The following is a 16498-nucleotide window of genomic DNA, read 5'->3' as shown; positions in this document are numbered from 1 at the left end:
AACACTGGTTGTTCTTGCAGAAGACCCGGGTTTGAATCCCAGCACCCACATGGTAGCTAACAACTGTCTGTAACTGCATTCCTAGGGGATCCAACAGCCTCTTCTGACCTCCGCAGGCATTGCATGGCACAGGTGCACTTACCTACATGAAGGCAATACATGCATACACATAAAAAATTTTAAAAATAATAATAAATAAAAGTCTGAATATGTCATAAAACTACCAGCAATGTAAAAAAATTAATGAACCAAAATCCATCCAGAACAGAGAGAGGTATCAAGAGATGGCCCAGCCAGAGTACTCTTCCTCTGAGGGCGAGGCTCAGAAGATAAGAGCTTCCTGTAGTCTCCTGGGTGAACTCCTGGAAAGTTTAAAAGCCAGAATGAAAGAGTGGGTCTTGTCACTCTGAAGCTTCCAGGTGACAAAGGAAAGTACTCATGACTGCCCTCACCAAGGCTCTTTGCTTTCAACCAACACTAAAGATGGTCAGGGCTCCATAGTCAGTGATTGACTCAAAATTTCAGCTTTAATGTACCTGAACCACTGACTATTTGAATATGAAGTTTCTTCAGTCATTTTCTCAATGGCTGTACCATTACGCATGGCAGTACTAGGAGGAAATTGGGAATATAACTTTAGTTCTACTCATGCCTCTTTCTCTGGACTCAGTGTATAGAAACCCCCCTGATAGGATTACTCAGCCAGCAACCATAACTTGCTTTTGTCTATTTACTTGGTGGCATAATTAGCTCTAAATAGCTGATATATAGTCTAAGCTTTGTATCAGTGGGATGTATATCCTATATGCCAGGTGAAAATATGCCATTCTTAAATACTAGTATCCTCAAATTATGCTTAAAAGAGTGTGCGTGAAAGTGAAACACTAAAGCACTCCCAAGTCGATTACTGGATACAGCAGGGGTAAGCTCCACTCTCACATTCACCCTGTGGTCTCCAAATCTGTATTTTCAATCTCTAGAGATACAATACTTTAGATTATTCCTTGACTAAAATAACATTCCCAGACAGTCTTCTACTCACAAGATGTTCTATCTCTGTTGCACTCTCAGACTCTTAGACAACAGCCATTCCTGGGCCACAGGTACCCCTTGACCTGTCAGATACTTCACTTCTTCTTTTTCTGAAAACTAAACTTCCTTGGTCAAAGGGAATTTGCAGTTTGTCAGAATATCAAAAAATATATAAAATATTCAGTCTATGGACTATGGTACTGAAAGGAAAAACAGGAAGACAGATGAATTAAAATACAAAGCATCCTAGCCTCCTCCTTGATGGAAGTAGTCTAGCTGCCTATGGTGCTATATTGAAAGCTCAAACAAGGCCATATTTTTACAAAATGTCCGTATTTTAATGTGCATCACCATATTCACTTTGATCAAGTACTAAGGAGACTTGGGAAAGCAGCAGACTGCCATAAATAGAGTGAATCATCCTGTTCACCTGCTAATTAAACGCTTCATTCTCTCTTTTGCTGGGCATTTATATGGGCTATATTTAGTCACACTTTGAAACTCCATTCAAAGAGTTCCATCCATACATGTCTTCCCCAAAATATTTTGTAATCAATCTTACCATTCTGTTTCTTTTAGGTCCCTGACAATCTGTTTATACCATTAGCTACTGACCATCAATCAGTATATATATACTTACCTCAGGCTCTCTCAGTAAGACAAATTGAATTCCTGTCTACTGGGACAATTTTCTTTCTCAACAGTCCTTTGAGGCTACCCCTGAGGGAGGAAATGATGGCTCAGTGATCTATTTCTGGTAGGTGCAAACGTGCAGAATCATTTGCCATTTTTAATCAAGTGTTTTCATGTTTAGTCAACTGATCTGAGGGATTACTCCCATGAGGATGAAGTGCAGTGTAGACAGACAAGGTAAGGTGAAGCAATAAAACTATATACACACCTACTTCTTCCTTACAACTGCTTGGGTCTGATCCTTGATAAACCACTGCAACTTACTGATGGAGCACTTCTGGCTTATCTCACGCCCATGTTGGTTTCTAATCCATCACTACTTCTTATGTAATGTTTCATCCTTTATCTCTATAAATAATCCTATCTGGCTCTGCTCTACACCACTGACCCCACTTTTATCACCATGATTAGCTCTGCCCACCAAGCTAATCATCTCCAAAATTTTGATTCCGTCCTATCTGTGTAGAATGTTCATTCTTAGGGATGCATTTTCGCCACCTCCTCAGACTATTGCTCAAATGTGACATTCTCAGTAACACCATCTTTGGAAAACCCCTTTGAAAATCATTCCCTTCTACCACACCCTGGAAATTCTGATATAGCCATATATTTTGCACCTTATACAAACTGCTATCTGATATATTATATACATTTTAGTTCATTTTGACACTAGAACCTATTTATATGAGAAATTTTCTTTTGCATGGTGTACTGTCATATATCTAATATATAAAATACTGGGTATGAACATATTAGACATTCAATAAATATCTGAATAGATTATAAACCACTTTTCACAGTCCTACCAAACTGTATATTCTATTAGGTATAACAATGGACCAAATCAAGTAGTATTGCTTTATGAATTAAAAACCTTATTTTTTCACCTATGTTGTTAACCCCAATTTGTTTTTCTAAATACTTTATGTATAAATGCTATAGAAATTCATATATGTGACATAAAACCTTTTAAGTCAAGAGAAATCAGTTCAATTTGTTCTTCTTTGCCAACATGTGATGGTTCTTAGGACAATAATGGAATTCATTGTTTCTGATTCAAACACAATGTGATTCTTTGTTTATTGCAAAACTCATTCAAGCAAACAATCAGAACTGTTCCCAGCTTGAAGAGGAATATTAAATCTAGAATCTAACTGAGCTATCCCCATCATTATTAAATGAGTTCTATATGAAATTATCAGGTCCCTCTTTGGACAACTTATAATCCACATACTCGAACACTCACAATCTATTTCTTTAAAGTGTGGAAACTTTAAAATCAACTGGTGTATGTTACAGGTTTTGTATAAGTGTTCCTACTAGAAGAAGCTAATTAGACTCCTCAAACCTTGTTTCAATTAACATTACATTCCAGGATGAATTTTTCTATGTGTCATATTGCTTCAATGTACCATAAGTTGTCAGAGACTCATTGTTAGCAAGGATTTTCAGTACTTTTACCTCTATATCAATATATTAGTTTTCCGTCACTATAAAAAAAATTACCAGAATTCAAGTAACTTGTAAAGAAAAGACTTATTTAGCTCACAGCTTTGAAAGTTCGTGAGCATGGTGCTGATATCTACATTGCTCTGGACTGGGTCCCTTTCACTGTATCATGTAGCAGATGACATCACAGTAGAACCACATCTGATATGGATCACATGGGGAGATGGGACGCCAAAGTGAGGACAAGGCAGTCATATTCTTTTGTAACAACGCTCTCTGAACTAACAAGGATCCCCAAAGATTTAAGTTAATCTGCTCTAATAGCAGCATCTCAATGATGTAATTACCTCCCACCAGGTCTTACCCCTTAATGGTCCACCATATTTCAATACTACCATAATGAAGACAAATCTTTCAACACACAATCCCTTGAGGGACAAACAACATCCAAACAGCAACAATCAGATAGTGCCACAGTGATGTTGTAGAAAGGGTTGAAAGCAATTCCTTATTCTTGCTTATGTAGCCTCAGGCTATCAGAAGTTGATAAATCTAGTTTGGGCTCAAATGTATCTTAAAATCTTTCCATATACCTCTCACCCTCCTTAAACCACCAGACTATGTATTTAGTGGGATGCTAATTTTTTTGTAGTGATGATGGAAGTGCAAAAGGATGACAACTGTAGCAACAATACACCTCACACATTTCTCACATCGGACCCACTCACAGCCCATCAACTAAAGCAAGCAAAGCACACGGCCAACCCCCAAACCAATGAGGGAGTATTTTATACCACACCCACAGTAAGAATAAAGTGAATGTTTGCTTAACAACAGTCCTAACAAGTCCAGATAAACAACTCCAGGTCCCCACATTTCTTTGAATGGTTGTACCTCAAAACTTCTGATTGAAATTTTTATGTCAATAGAGTTCTTAGAATCTAATTCTGGATGGTTTACTAAAAGATATCCTAAAAATATTAAAATATTTGTTAACAGATGTCACAGCCAGATAGAAGAACCAGGCTCAGAGACTCTGGCATAAGTAACAGTGTATAAATCCCAGCATTATAGAGATCCAAAACTACAAGACACAGGTATAAATCCCAGCATTATAGAGATCCAAAACTACAAGACACAGGTGTTCATCACCTCTGGGACCTAACCCTACACTGTCTGCTACAGGGTCGGGGATGATGATGTCAGTGTGATTGAACTGAGAGACTCCTGGAGGATTAGTAAAGCACACCCCTGAGTTTGTCTCTGAGAGATTTTTCCAGACAAAATCAGATCCTAAAGGTTTTGATGAAATCAATGGTTTGGTTCACTGATGGATTCAAAATCTGAGTAGGCTACTAGGAGACAGTGGAATTGTGGGAAGCTGTGGAGAGCTAATTGGAGGAAGTGGGTAACTCGGGTTGTGTTTTAAGGGTATATCTTGATCCTGGCCCCTTCCTGTACCTCTCTTATCAAGAGGTAAGCACTCTGTCACATACTTGCACCTCGGGCCCAGAGCAATGTATCCAGGAGTCTTGAATTGACTGAACTAAAATCTTTCTTCCCTCAAATTGTTCCATTAAGTATTTTGTCACAATAACAAAAATCTAATACACGGTCACTTGTTTCATAAAGCTGGGCACTAAAATGTGACTAATTTGATCTGAGATGTGCTTTACTGTAAAATACACAGAAGACTTCTGAAGCACAATGTACACATTCTTTTTGTTTCTGTGGTTGGTTGGTTTTGTTTTTTAAGACAGGGTCTCCATATAACCCCAGCTGGCCTGAAACACTATGTAGATCAGATTTGCCCCAATCTCAGTCTCACAGGGATTCACCTGTCTCTGCCTCCTGAGTGCTGGGATTAGAGGTAGGCACCACCATGCCCCACCCTAACATTTTAGTAAAATAACTAATTAAATCTCTTAAATTTGATTATACATTTAAGAGATAATATTTTGGATATGTGGATTAAGCAAAATATACCTTTATAATTAATGTTAATGCTGGGGATATTGCCCAGTGGTAAGATGCTCGCCTAACATGTATAAGACCCTAGGCTCAATCTCCAGCATCTTCCCCTTTTAAATTTACCTTTTAGTCCCTTTAAGGAAAAAAAAATAGGCTCCTAGAGTCTTCAGTGGTGTATGTGGGTCGTGTTACATTGCTACCACTGCATTGCTGACTGCAGCTTGTGCTACCCACCTTGGCAACGTGATGTGTGAGTAACTGTAGCTAGGACCTCCAGCAGTGTGCCCTCCAGAAGCAGAAGCCGCTACAGCAGCCAGCACCAATGCAGAGAGAGAAAAGCTTTCTCATCATGTCTTCTTTGCCTCTCTTCCTTGAAAACATAATGTGGCACAGACCCATCTGCTTAGCCAAACCTAGGTCACATGCTCATTCATGGTTTCAAAAGAGGCAAACTGAGTGAATGCATATTGGTGGATGCTACAGAAAGAAAGAAACTTGTTACCTCCCTTTTATACTCATACAGTAAGAATTCTCAAATATTGGTAGAGGTTTTGATATGAAGTACTCAAAAGTCATCTTTGAGCTGGTATTTTTCCTTTGAGAAATACAACTTTCAGAAGTAGAAACAAGGGAGGGATGGAGAGGGAATGATTGTTGGATATGAGTGTGGTGTTGAAGAGAAGGAATAATCTTTAATAGTCTATAGACCAAGAGGATAACTACAAATTAATGATTATCAAATATTTTACAATAGCTAGTAGAGGGGATTTTGAATTTTCCAACATGAAGAAATTATACCTTTCTGAGGTGACACATACGCCATTTACCCTGATCTAATCATAACACTTTGTATACATATACTGAAAGATAGACCATGCCCCAAAAATATGTACAATTACTGTGTGTTAATTAAAATTCAACATATATTTAGCTGGTTTGTACCTATAATCTCAGTACTTTGAAGGCTGAGAGTCAATGATTGCAAATTCAAAACCAGCCTGGACAATTTAGTGAAGCTGTGTCTCAAATAAATAAACAAACAAAATATTTTTCAAAAGAAAATAAACAAATATGGGCCTAGATTGGTTTCTGTTAGGTTGAATCTTCCCAGAATCAGAGACAGGAGTAGCTTGTGGAGTGATCCCACAGGCATCTGCATGGAGCTTCAGAAGGAAGACAAGACAGGGAAGGGAGCAACCCAAACAGATATCAAGGTAGGGACAACTGTGGCTCAGTACCTCTGAAACTGCAGGATATGGCTCAGAACACACCGCGGTGTTATACCACCTGAGAGTCAAAATGAGAATGCTTTCTCCCAGCACCTCCAATCTGCATAGAAGGAAAACTTCTAAAAAGAGCATCACAAGTGTCTTCAGAATGTGCAGGAAACATGAGGACAACCATGGTGTGAGCGAGGCACTGAGAAGCAAACAACTTACAAACTTATATATTGTTATTTAAGATGCTAAAACATACCCCAGGCATGGTGGCACATGCCTGTAATCTCAGCATTTGGGAGGTTAAAGCAGGATGTCAGTTTTCTCTATATATGGACTTTGAGGACAGCCTGTGCTACAAAAATAATATGAAATGCACAAAAGTTCCATAAAAATATACATGGGAAAGAAAAATAGTGGTTTTTAAGTGTTCTCACAACAAAGAAAAAAGACGAAAAGTATGTGAGATAGCATATGTTCATTTGTTTTATTTAGCCGTTCCACGATATATGTATAATTCAAGGCATAGTGTACAAAGAAAATATATATTATTTTTATTTGTCAACTCAAAAGTAACTTTCATAAAAGAAGTTTTGAAGTTTTCTGATTCATTCCACAAATATTTGTTGAAGACCTAGAATGGGCAAAGCACTATTCAAGGAGCTATGAACCAATAAACAAAACAGAACAAAAACTACTTTCCTCATAGAAATTACATACAAGAAGAAAAAGGTGACTAACAATAAAAACTTAGTATGACAAAGGTTATTCACCTTATGAAGAAAAATTAAGCCTTGATGGTGATGAAGTGCTAAGATTAGGGAATTAGGCTGAAGGTGGGGCAGAGTATTTAGGAAGCCCTCCAGAAGATGAGATTTAGGCAAAGATGGACTGAAGGACTGAGCCATGTCAATTCGGATGGTAAGAATGTCCTGTATCACGACTTCATCAAGTGCAAAGATCAAGGTAACACCAGCTGGTTGAGCCTCAGTAGCAGCAAAGAGGCTTGTGTGGCTTAAGTTCTGTGTGTACGGTAGGAGAAACGCATAAAGGATCAGAGGAAGGTTCATGGGTCATTTGAAGGCTTGACTTGCTCTGAATAAAATGCAAAATCATTGAAGGGCTTTTGAAAGTTCATCCAGGAGGATCAGTTGAAACTAGATTGAGGTTAAACAAGGCTAGAGCAGAAAGTCTAACAGTGAGTGCAAAGAAGGAAGCTAATGAGAGAGCTAGGAGGAGAATTTTAAAGTAGAGCCAACAGGTTGTGCCAACAGATTAGAAATGGGTTAGGATAGAGACAAGAGTAACAAAAAACACTCTAAGGCTTTTATCCCTGGCAGCCAGATAATTAGAATCATCACTGAGTAGAAGGCAAGAGGAATAAAAGGCTAGAGGTTAGGAGTGTAAAGTAAAGGGGCAAATCCGACATTCAGTAATGGACATTTTAATAGGTAATGAATGAGTTTCATGGATCTAGGATTCAGAGGAAAGCTGTAGAGCACAGGTATAAGACTGTTAGACTACATCATAGATATGATATTTAAATCCATGGACCAGATGGCATCACCAATGGACTGAGAGTTACCAGCCATTTCCAAAATGTTTTATGAGGCAGTCTGGATCAATGGATAGATGACAGGCAGGCAGACAGAATGACAGCAATTTTACTGCTAGGCATATATCCAAAAGAAGTACAAACATTGTCACAAAATAACCTTCTATGCTAATATTCATAAAGGAACTATTATAATAGCCAAGAGTTGGAAGAAACCTAAATTCTCAACAATTTATGAATAGGCATATCAAGTGTGGTATTATCCATGTCCTGTCATAAAAAAATTTTTAAAAATAAAGTATTGATACATATTACAGTGTTAATGAACCTTGAAAGCATGTAAATTGGAATAAGCTAGTCACAAAAGACCACATATTGGATAATTATATTTATATGAAAAAAAATCCGGAAAGATCAAATCTACGAGGCACAAAAAAAAGACTAGTGATTGCCTAGGTCTGTCTCGGTGCAGAGTTAGGAACATGTGAAACAGAGGGGGTTTTAGGAGCAGTGATGAAAATGTTCTAAAATAGACCATGGTGATGGTTGCTCAATCCATAAATATACTCAAATCCATTATATTGTGCACTCTGAAGAGTTGAATTGTGTCTTGAATGAATTATGCTCGTAATAACACTTTCTTTACTAAATGAGAAATTCTAAGCTTTGAGTCCTGGGGTCACTGAACATTTAGGGATTGGTAATGTCTATTAGATACCCAATATGACATTTTGAGTAGGACGCTAGAGAACAGAACTTGGAGTTCAGAGAAGCAGTCTTGGTTTAAGAGGTAAACTGGAGATGTCTTAATATATAGGGAATACTGAGAGCCACGGTTCTAGGTGAGATCACCCAGAAAGTCGGTGTAAAAAATATAGTGGCCTGAGACACTATCTGGGGCACACCAATGGACAGAGGCTGGGATATACAAAGGGACTGACAAAAGAGCCACAAGAAGGGAAGGGCCAATAAAGTAGACAGAGACCGAAAGTATACTACCCTGAAGTAAAAAAGAAATAAATAAGGAAAGAAAAATTATTTTTCTAAAATGCTGCCAACAAGTGGAGTAGGATGAAAACTAAGATCTATCACTGGTTTTTAACTACATGGAACTCAACAGCAATTTGACAAGTGCTGTTTTCAAAGAGCTGTGAGAATGAATGCATGATTCACACACAGGAGACAAACAAATTACAGCTATCAACTAGACATGAGTAGAAGAGTTCCTTTCCACAGGGACTGAGAAATGATTCAGCTGATGGTGCACAGAGATTCTGGAATATGTATTCTCTTGAAGAGAAGAAAAACATAGCATTTATAAGTTCCTTAAAATGACCACGCAACAAAGAGAGCACATTTCCAGTCAAAAGATCATTGCTGATGTGTTATGTCCTTGAACACGGGAGAGGGGCTGGAGTGGAGAGGGCTGATCTCTGCCAGAAATGTCAAGAGTTCACTCCCAAGACAGAAAATGTGCTAGCTGCAGTGGCAGGTGCTCATATGAAGTGTCTTTTGGTGACATTCATTATCACAGAAAAATGAGAAATGAGGTTTCAGTAAAGCGTATGAAGGCAGGAGAAGGCACTGAGGGGAGGGAAAGAAGACAGAGCCTGCTGAGTGGGTAAAAGAGTGGGGCAATGTAATGTGGCACTTGGCAGAATTAAGCAGAGTTGTAACAGCAAGGAACTGAAAATAAAACCCATCAGCAAGGTCCTATTTTCTTCCAAGCATGTTTACATACACTGGGAGGACAGACCGTATTAAATTGAGAATTGGATGTAACCAGGTTTAGAATTATAAAAGTGGAGAAATGTTCACAAATTAGTTTAAAAAAACAGATAGGAAATATTACTTAGAGCATGAGCATGGCACTTTTTTAGGGAAGAAAGGAAAGAAAATTCAGACAGGAAATGCATGGGTTGCAGCAGTTTTTCTAGACATTTTTTACTTTACCCTATAATCACTAACTTATTTGTAGGCATCAAAAAATATTTCCAAATAAACTAAATAATTTTCCCAAACTATGCCACATAAACAAAGGCAGGAAGCAGAGTCAGGCTCCATGAGAAATTTACATTTAAAGGCAATAAAATGAAATAGCAATGCTTTTGTCTTTCCAATCAGGAATACTTCCTTCTGAGTTTCTACATCATTTCCCTCAGCCTTCTGTTTGCCGAACGAAACACAGGATGCCAAAATGGTTGCTATTGTCTTTTAGTATTTCATTTTATTCCTTAGCATATTACATGTTAAGTTCCAATCATCATCATCACCATCATCATCATCATCATCATCATCATCCAACTGGGCTTATGTTCTTAAGTAAAATTCACTGGAGCACAGCTGATTGGTTCAGCTTGAATCAAGGGTCCTTCTTGGCTCAGTCAACTGGAATCAGGTGAGAAGTCAGCAGTCAATATATGGAGCCACCCAACCCCATTAATAAGTGTATTTTCTTATAAAAGTATCTTTAGTTGCATAAGTGTACTAACACATGCTTGTATATTTGAAAATTCAAATAAGGTCCTCTAATAAGCCATCAATTCCAATTTGAGCTGTCTGTATACTTCTGGGTGTGGTGCCACTCACTGGAGCATGGTCAGCCTACCAGGATCCACACTCTTAAAGAAAACTGACTCTCCCTCCCCTAGAATCCATTAACTATACATAGCTCCTCAGGGGCAGGGGCTCATGAACCCCTTCTTACTCCATGCTAGAAGGTTGACTGGCATGATTTTGAGCACATCTTGCACAGGCAACAACAGTTGCTATGTATTCATAAGTGCAGTGATCCTATCATGCCCAGAAGATACTGTTTTGCTCAGGTCTTCCCTGACCTCTGGCTCTACCAATCTTTCTGTCCCCTCCTCTATGAATGTCCCTGAGCCTTGGGGAAGCAGTGTGATACAGATGTTCAGTTTATGCCTGAGCGCTCTGCAGTCATGTGTTCTCTGCACTTCACCAGTCGTAAGTTTCTGTGCTAACCCCCATCCACTGTACAAAGATACTTTTCTGAGAACTGAACTAATCTATTGGTAGAAAGATAATGAAGCTGTGGGGATGAGGGGCTGGATCTGGAGGGGAGTTAAAAGAAGAGCTGAGGTGAATATTATCAAAATAATATGAAATTCTCAAGGAATTAATAAAAATGTTTCTTTTAAAAGTAAATATATTTTTTTAAAAAAAGGAAGACTGCAAACAATTCAAAAAAGGGCTGGAAAGATGGCTTAATGGGTAAAAGAAAGGCACTTGCCTCCAAGCCTGATGATCTGAGTTCCATTCCCAGAAGCAAAATGATGGAAGGAAAGAACCAATACCAGCAAAGTACACAAAAAAAATCACCCACACACACGCTCACACACACATATGCACACACGCAAGCACATACACATACAGAGAGAGAAGGAGAGAGATACAATAAATGAATGTAAAAATTTTTCAAATAGGAGAGATGGCTCTGTGATTAAGAGCACTGGCTGCTCTTCCAGATGACCCAAGTTCAATTCCAGCACTCACATGCTGGCTAACCCATCCATAACTTCAGTTCCAGGGGATCCAATGCCCTCTTTTGGCCTCAGTGGGTTTGCACACACATGGTGCACTAACATACATGTAGGTAAAACACTCTACATAAAATAATAATAAATCAATTTATCTTAATTTCAAATAAATATAGAAGCAGAAGGTGAAAAAAATGAAAAGCACCTTTGATCATTTTTCTCTCAATGCTAATTACTTCCAACTCTCTAGCCCAAAAGTGGGGGAAAGGCAACTCCAATGAAACAGGTCACAAAGGACTCAAAATATAGGTCCAAAAGAGACCTACATTTGACTTTTATAATATGAACAAATAGTGATATGTGTGTATTTAACACATAAGATACCAAGCACTATGATAAAAATTTTGGAAACTTAATTTTTCCTGTTTCACAAGCATTCCTTCTCTATTTCAGGTAGCTTTTCAAGGCTGGTTTTTGAAAAATCTTCTGTGGTGCATCTATTTCCACAAGGCACCATGTGCTTCACTGTATAAATGAGCCTGACAGGCATAAAAACACACTTAAGAGGAAAATTTACATTTCTAAGGAAACACCAAGATTCTGGAATGCATTCCAAAGTGCAAAATGGACATGTTGAAAACATCATAACCAGAAGAATTCCCTCCCTTCTTCAATGAATGCCCAGTGCATACTTATTGCATGTTATTAGAACTGGACATTAGAGTGGGAGAAACAATAACAAAACTGAAAGTCTCTTCATGCAGTTTCTTTAAAACTTACTGTAGTTGTATAAGTTGCATATGATTTTACATATCCCAAGCTGACCTTGAACTCACTATGTAGTCAAGGATGATCTTGAACCTATCTCCTGAGTACAGGGATTACAGACATGTATTACCCAGTCTATGCAGTACAGAGGAGGGAACCCAGGATTTCATAAATGCTAGGCAAACACTCAACCAACTGAGCTACATCCTCAGCCCATGTCTATGCATTTAAAGATTCAAATAAATAATCCCAACACTTGGGAGGCAGAGGCAGGTAGATCTCTATGAGTTCAAGGATGCCTGGTCTACATAATGAGTTCCAGGCCAGCTGGGGCTACAAGGAGACCCTGTCACAAAAAAAAAAAAGATTCCAATAAATGAAAAACCATATAGAGAAAATAAAAGTGTCTTCATTTAATGCTACCTCTGTCATCCCTGACTATCCCCAAATCCCCAGCCCTTGGCAGAGGGAAAGGCAGTTAGCCTATGGGCTGAACTCTTTTAACTGTTTTTCTGGGTTAGATTCTATTTCTAATTCATTCTTCAGGTTTTCACTTTCATTTTCAGGTTGCCTTTTTTTTCCTTTATGCTGATGACTTCCTGTCAGTATAACTGGTAAGTTACAGACTATGATGGTGTGCATCCAGGACCCATAAAGGCATTTTTTAATACAGTCCCAATGGGTTAATCTCATAAGGTTTTCATATTTCACCCACTTTTTTAAAAAACAGACATTTTATGGACTGGTGAAGTAATCATTTAGAAACATATATCTCTGAAGCCATAATCATTTTATAATTTGTGCCTCATAGCACACAAGTTCGGCTTGTCTTCGGGAGGACAATCCTTCAAACCAAATCTCTAACATTAAAGCCGCTTATGGCTATTTCAGATAATGGGAGCTGTCTGGTCTGTCTATGATGTGTTCAGTCCTTTCCATTTAGGGGGATCAGTTGTGCTAATAGTGGACTCAAAAATGAGCTGTACATTGCAGACTCAGCAGTGAATGACGGAAACCAGCGAGCCTACAATATTTATCAGGTATTTCTCTCTAATTAGAACATATAAAGCACAAGGACAGATATGAGAGTTTTTTAAGCTGCATATGAGACTCTGATAAATTCTAGCCTTTCGAAAGACTTGACCAGGGCTAGGGATGTAGGGCAGCAGCAGAGGACCTGCCTGGTGTGCCCAATGCCCTCTCAAAAATAAAAAAAGAACTGACTAAAGATGTTTCAACAACCAAAACTACTTTGTATGTTTGTATAAATTTCTGAAATTTTAAAAACCCTCCATAAGGTCCCCCAAATTATAATCTTTGTAGGCTTTCTGTAATATTTATGTAAAGACTCACTGTGTCATGGGAGTTACATCAGCTCGAATGTATACTGCAGTTTTCCTGTTTCACAGTCTCCTTTTTAAACGAGAAACAGAACTATTTTGCAAGTGTCATTGCTGTGGTCTGAATGTTTTTGTACTCCTAAAATTGTATGATGAAACCCAATCCCCAATGTGTTTAAGAGGGCAAAAGAGAAAGAAAACATGGTGCATGTGCACACACACACAAAGAGAGAGGGGGGAAGCATGTCAGCAAAATGTTTAATGCTGAATTATAAGTCACAAAAAATTTAGGTTGAAGTATAGTACCTGATTGCTAAGCATCATCACAATCGGGCTGTTGTCAGTTGTGCTCCTTCATTAAAGGAGGGGCAAGCAGGGTCAAAGGATCCTCACCAGAGTATCCAGCCACTCCTTCCAGCCAACTGTATGTAATTTGGCCCTAATCACACATGGTCTCCTGGATTTGGGGAAGGCTAAAGTATACAATCTGGGGCTAATTTGGCCCTAATCACACATGGCCTCCTGGATTTTGGGTGGGCTAAAGTATACAATCTGAGGAAGACTACGAAGAGCAGGCATGACCCATGCTGGGTAAAGGCTTTCCAGTGTGTATACCCTCAGGTCATACATACACCTAAGCAACCCATCAGTTATCTCAGTAAGTAAGCTCAATAAATTCATTGGCTCCCCAGTAAAAGTTTAATCAAACATTGGCTTGACGCTAGAACCTTAAAGGGAATAAGCATTGCTTAGCATTCCCAGGAAAATAATTCTTACAACAGATGGAAAATTTATTTGTTAATGTTATTATGCCTTATAATTACTAGAAAAAAGAAAATGAGAATGTAAAAGATGTTAAAAGAATATGGGAATGGAGATATTTTCCAAAATAGAAAAAAATAGAAAGTCTAAGCAAGTAATGAAGGTCTCTGTAGGTTTGTTATGATATATAAAGGATGAGACAAAAATAATATACACATAATCTTAAAATTTCTAAGGTCATAGTTTAGTAAACTAGTTTAAGGAACAAAATATGTCTCTAGTCAAAACATTTGGTGTTTTCACCCAAGCTTTATCTGTGTAGCACATGGTAGAACTAACCTTATTGTATGTTAAAGCCACTCTGTGAGGCCTATACTAATCTGGTCAGAGGGACTTAAAGACAGTTTTTGTCCCATGCCCTCCAAGGTTGCCTAAGTTCCAGAGGACTATGGAACATCTCTCAAAATGTCCTATAACTGTGGTGAGTCACCTGTCCTCTTGTTCAGGGAGGACATGGAACCTGACGAGATGGACTTGAATCAGTATCCAGTCTACAAAGAGAAGGGTCAACTCAGAGGAAATATTTCTTCCATGCTTTGAGCAGGATCTTTGACTTATCTTCACATAGATGGAACTGGTAAAAGAAAGGAGCTGGGGAATCCTCCCAAGCCCATGTGACCCCTGAGGAACAGATCCTCAAATGACCTTAAGTGTAAATATAAATTGATTTATTTGGGCCAACTATATGGTCTTAAACAGCCAAAAGGAAAGTATAACCACAGAGTAAAATCATCAGTATATTTCTTTAAGAGTTCAAGGGATTATACTTCTCAGACATTAGGCTTAAGTCCGTATAAAAAGTTATTCCGACAATTATTTCTCATTGATGACTTTGTTCTGAATCAGAAAGTGCTACTCAGACATAAGACTTCAAATCTTGGTCTTCAATGCTGTAGTGCCCACCTGTAGCTAAGGTAGACAACCCACTATTGTTCTAAAATGATAATTAAATTTGTTTTCTCCCCCTATCTAGAAACTATTCAGAGGGAACTGACACAGATTCCAATCACTCCAACAGCTACCAAAATGCCTGAAAGCAAATCCTGAATTGGCAGACAAAAGAGAAATAAGGAGGAACACAATAGAGGGATGCTGTTGGAAGCTCTCATCAAGAAATTCCAATGGACTCTCATATGATCATTTGAAATTTGCCGTTCTGACTTTTTTCTAGTTCCCTTTCTAGAACTTGTAATACTAATTACTCTTGCCTTTACTTCTCCTTCACATCTCCTATTCACCAGTCAAGGACTTTCTTTCCCCACTACAGATAAGAGTTATGCAATCTGAGAGTCTTTTAGATAGACCCACTGAAGGGGGACCCCAATTACCTCACTTTGTGTCCCTGTTCAGCATGGAAGAAGCCAGAAAGGTCTGCGTCCCAATTCCCTATCCACAAGTTGGGTAACCTCTTCAGAGGATGGTGTGATAAGAATAGGAGGTAGGACTTGGATAGACAGTTAGTATAAAAAGACCCCAAAATAAAGTAGCCAGTTTCTTGGCTAAAACTCAAAATGTCCTTGGGCCTTTTAGCAACATATTCCATTCGAAAGGCCAAAAACATCAAAAGTATTTGGGAGCTCTTATCTAATCCTTAAAATATTTTAGGGTTACCTTTTCAGAGGGGGGAATGTTAGAGTAGCAAAAAGAAGAAAGAGTACATGAAGGTAACAGAAAAAAAGTGATGAGGAGATACGGGAGGATTTAGAGGAGAGGGCATAGGCATGGATTTGATCAAAATAGCTTATCTGCTTATATACGTGTATGAAATTCTCAATTAATTATTAAAGAAAATTTAGGCTGAAGTTAACAAGAATTTGTGTGTTTGTGTGTATATGTGTCATTGTGTTTGTCTGTATGTATGTGTGTGTGTGTGTGTGTGTGTGTAGTATATGCATATGGTGTATGTGTTCAGGTATGTACATGTAGAGATAGTACAAGTATGTGTGCATGTGTGCAGAGGTCAGAGGTTGACATCAGGTGTCTTCCTCAGTTGTTCTCCACCTCATTTTATGAGCCAGAGTCTCTCACTGGATTTGGTGCTGACTGATTCAGCTGGGTTATCTAGTCAGAGAGCCTAAGGAGCCTCCTGTCTCCTTGTGCTGGGACTACATATATGCTCAGCTTCTTATGTGGTTTCTGGAAATCCAAAAT

At 38.4% G+C, this 16498-nt stretch overlaps 1 protein-coding gene across 1 annotated transcript in view; it reads right to left on the bottom strand.

Annotated features, from left to right (window-relative positions):
* Positions 1 to 1106: 1106 nt before the first annotated feature.
* LOC115072305 (WAS/WASL-interacting protein family member 1-like) overlaps positions 1107 to 16498 on the bottom strand; it is a 39937-nt gene continuing 24545 nt past the window's right edge. Inside the window, exons 5-6 of the mRNA XM_029569049.1 lie at positions 1673 to 1752; positions 1107 to 1149 (exon numbers count right to left, since the gene is read on the bottom strand). The gene's annotated coding sequence lies outside the window, so the exon portion shown is untranslated. The remainder of the gene's footprint in view (positions 1150 to 1672; positions 1753 to 16498) is intronic.

The sequence above is a fragment of the Nannospalax galili genome, unplaced genomic scaffold (genome assembly GCF_000622305.1).
Source record: "Nannospalax galili isolate Female #2095 unplaced genomic scaffold, S.galili_v1.0 scaffold972, whole genome shotgun sequence".
Classification (NCBI taxonomy): domain Eukaryota; kingdom Metazoa; phylum Chordata; class Mammalia; order Rodentia; family Spalacidae; genus Nannospalax; species Nannospalax galili.
Note: the sequence above shows the minus strand (reverse complement) of the source record. Positions and strands in the feature narration are given on the sequence as shown.